Source organism: Tupaia chinensis, unplaced genomic scaffold, assembly GCF_000334495.1.
Source record: "Tupaia chinensis unplaced genomic scaffold, TupChi_1.0 Scaffold143562_1, whole genome shotgun sequence".
Taxonomy (NCBI): domain Eukaryota; kingdom Metazoa; phylum Chordata; class Mammalia; order Scandentia; family Tupaiidae; genus Tupaia; species Tupaia belangeri.
In genome coordinates, this window is record NW_006203407.1 from 49,618 (window position 1) to 53,725 (window position 4,108).

The 4,108-nt window shown below is 37.4% G+C and overlaps 1 pseudogene; it reads right to left on the reverse strand.

The window, feature by feature from the left end:
• The window catches only part of LOC102501937 (olfactory receptor 148-like), a 17,808-nt pseudogene extending 14,475 nt beyond the window's left edge, over positions 1-3,333 (reverse strand).
• Positions 3,334-4,108: the final 775 nt, after the last annotated feature.

Consider the following 4,108-nt stretch of genomic DNA (forward strand, 5'->3'; position numbering starts at 1 on the left):
TCTTGGTAGTGTGACTATGAATAAATAATTTATAATCTCTATATCTCAAATTCTCATCTTTAAAAAAGTAGAAAGTTTTCCTAGCACCAGTAATTTTAAATAAGTTAAGTAACTTAGTTAACTTAGTTAAAATGTATCATTACTATACTTTTGAAATATTACAACTATTAACTACGGATGGATTTCAAACTTTTTGCACAAAAAATACACTCATACTTTAATTTCATCTTCCATGAACTTTCTGAATTTCCTTTGTGTGCATGTGTTAATTTGTGTGTTAAATCAGTCCTATCATCTGTGATCATGTTTCTGCTTAACTTAGTTTATACATGATCTTTCTACACACCAAAATTGCAGGTTATCAGTCATCATATAAAAATGATGTCTATTAATTCTGTTATCAATAATAAATCAGATAATAAATGTTGTAAGACTTTTGTACATGTTTAAGCATTTGTTGCTTAATCTTGAAATCTACCTTAGAATATACACAGTGAATAACAATCACAAGGCCTAAGAGAAGATATATACAACCACCAGCATGTATATGTATTTATTAAGCAATACAATAATTTTATGCATTTGGAGCATCTACTTACTTAAAGTGCTCATGTATGATAACAATAGGAAGTTTAGAGGAATTGCTCTGGGAACATCGGAGGTGAGAGAACAAGCAGAACAGGAGCCTTAAACTCCGAGATCTTAAACACAGGGTAATGAGAAAAGAAAGCAGGTGGTCTTGAGCGCTGAAATGAATTGGACACTGTTTTCATAGCACACAAATCTCCCTTTCTGTTTTATGCAATCATGTTTTTTCACATTCAAAAGAAGACTGTTCATTAAAAGTCTATTTGTTTTTAATGATCATAACCAGGGATATGTGGCATGGAGCCCAAAGGGCTTTATAAACCATGAAGAAATGTATTCTCTCATATAAAAATCTGTGCTGATAACAAGGGCTCTGCCCCCTCAGCACCTCAGGGATCAGAATCCTCTGATCTGTTGCTTCTCCATGATCATGTGCTATTTTCCTAGTTCTCGTGTCCAGGATAGCTCAGAATACACCTGCATTCCCAGGTGATTAGGAAGACGCTAAAGTAAAGGGGAGGCCATACTCTTTTCTTTGTTTTCTTTTCTTCACATCGCACATATCATTTCTTGTATCCCATGGGCCGGACTTAGTCAGAAAGTTCTACCAGCTTTAAGAGAAGTTGGGAATGTCTTTATTCTGAATGGCCATAGACTTAGCCAAACTTGGGGTTCCCATTAGTCTGAAAAGGAAGGCAAGAAATCATCCTGGGAAACACCTAGCAACACTCAGTCATAAGCCATTCCTTTGAGTAAAGGTACCTAAAGTAGCCACTATTTCTAGCTATTATACTATTTTGTTGTCTTTACACATATTCACTGCCAGATATTTTCTCCTTTATTTATTTGGTCATGTTTTTTTTATTGTTTCTTGCCCTTACAATGTAAGGTCCAGGTAGAAAGGATTTTTGTCTGTCTTGTGTATTGCTTAATGCCATGTCTGGAACACTCCCTTGTATTCAGAAGCCCAACAAATACATTTTGACTAATGAAATGAATCACATGATTTTCTTTGAAAAGTTAGATTAATAGACTCATCAATTAATATTTTCTATGAAAAGAATGAAATTATCCACAACACTTAAACAAGATATGCATAAACATAAACAAAATGCATTCATATTTTTCATAGCTACTTTTGTTTGTTTGTTTTTTTGTTTTTTTGAGAGGTTTTTGCTATAGGGTGTGTGTACTCACCAAAAAGACAGAGACAGAAAGTGAGAAATCACCTCCCCAGAGAGGGTGGGCATACTGCAATCCCTTCTCCTCCATTCTCCTCTCAGGATCTTGGGCATACATGCACATGCACCTGACGTGAGTTTAGGCCACCAGGTCCAGGACGTGAACTGCGGTCGACTACGCTCAGTTCCTTCTCTCTCCTGCCACATCAAATCTGCAGCAGCCTTTTCTTTCTCAGCTCTTGCCACAGCTGGGTCAGATAATTATCTCTGCTCACGTTTTTTCCTTTCCATATGTTTGCATGGTGCAAATCTACTAAGACACAGGTTTTGCTTCAATTAATACTATAAATGTATTTTTCTTCCTTATGATGTTCTTTATCACATTTTATGTAGCTTGCTTTATTATAATATAGTATACAATACATATACTTGTTTGGTCTTGGGGAGTCAAAAGTTTCATGTGGATTTTTAATCTCTGTGTTCAAAGGTTGAAAGAGCGTGTGTTTCAAATGAATGAAGAATTAACAGGACGGACGCTAACAGGATGGACGCTCGTGGAGTAGTCACCGTTATGAGCACAGACTTTTATATGTTTTCCTCCCGTTGTCCATAAACCTCAGCTGATAGAAGGTACAACAACGAGAAAATTCCAGACGTGATTTATATCCAAAGAAAAGGATCATTCCCTCACATAATTAGTTTGGTCCACATAAAAAACATGATTCTAGGGCCTAGTACTGATAAAACAGAATTTATGTTCATATCGTGCTTTACTAAATGTGTACATATGCATGTATGTACATATATGTGTGTACATACACACCTCTGCAATCTTTGAACAGCACAGGGGTACTGTGTGACACAAGCCTTAAGAGCTCCATAAGCCGTGAAGAAACTTTTTACTCTCTCATATAAAAGTCTATGCTGATAACCGTGACTACTCCATGAGCGTCCGTCCTGTCAATTCTTCATTCTTTTCAAACACATGGTCTGTCAACCTTTGAACCACAGAGACTAAAAATCCACATGAAACTTTTTTTTTTTTTGAGAGGTTTTCGCTATAGGATGCGTGTGCTCGCCAGACAGACAGAAAGAGAAAGAGAGACAGAAAGCGAGAAATCACGCCCAGGGGGGATGGCCATGCCGCAATCCCTTCTCCTCCATTCTCCTCTCAGGATCTTGGGCACGCACGCACACGCGCCCGGCATGAGTTTAAGCTACCGGATCTGGGACACGAACCACGGTTGACTACGTGGGAGTCCAGCAACATAGCCATTACGCTAACTGCTGGTCCCCACTTGAAACTTTTGATTCTCCAAGACTAAATAAGTATATGTGTTGTATACTACATTACAATAAATGTGATAAAGAACATCATAAGGAAGAGAAAATACATTTATAGTATTTATTGAAGAAAAACCTGTGTATTAGTAGATTTGCAACATGCAAGCATGTACTGCTCACAGATCAACTATATATTTACATCCCTTATTTGAGCATTCCTAATCCGAATATCCAAAACATAAAATGCTCCAAAATCTGAAACTTTTGGAGTTGTATACATGACACGTAAGTGGAAAATTCTACACCGACCCCATGTGACAAGTTAAAGTTGAAACACTGTTGCACAGCTTATTTCACATCCTGGAGGGAATAAAGATCTTCCCAGTCCTCTCCTATGGCTCTATATCTTTACAAAGCTCACATCCCCCTGTGGAACATGTCCAAAAAGAGTTTCATATACAAAATTATTTAAAATATGGTGTACACTTACCTTCAGCCTATATGTATGAAGTGCATAGGAACCTAAAGGAGTTTCAACATTTACATTTGAGTGGGATCCCAAGCCCCAGATAGCTCACTACCTATAATACGTAAAAAATTTCAAAATCCAAAGAAAACAAAAGAAAGAAATAATCTAAGACACATCTGGCCCCAAGCATTTAAGATAAGGAATACTCAACCCCTACACCAGCAAGAATAATAAATGGCGATTGGGTGAACACTGAGGCCTAGAACCTCCACAGGGCAGTTCTAGAAAAGCTACTGCCCAGCAAAACCTCAAGGGGAATTTGCAACAGTGGAGGAAAAAGAACCAAACTCCCAAGGCCTGCTTTTTTTCTTAATAAAAGTACTTTAAAAGGGAAAGTTCGTTTGTGTTTTTTATTGCCATTTGTTTTTGTACAAATCGTTAGGGGTCATCCTGTTTTAATGATCTCGGATGCCCACACACCTCCTCTGCCCTGTTTCAGCGTTACTTGTGTGACCATGTTCACTCTATCTCAGAGGAGGAAAAGAACCTTGTGAAAAATGCAAAAAAACAAAACAAAACAAAACAA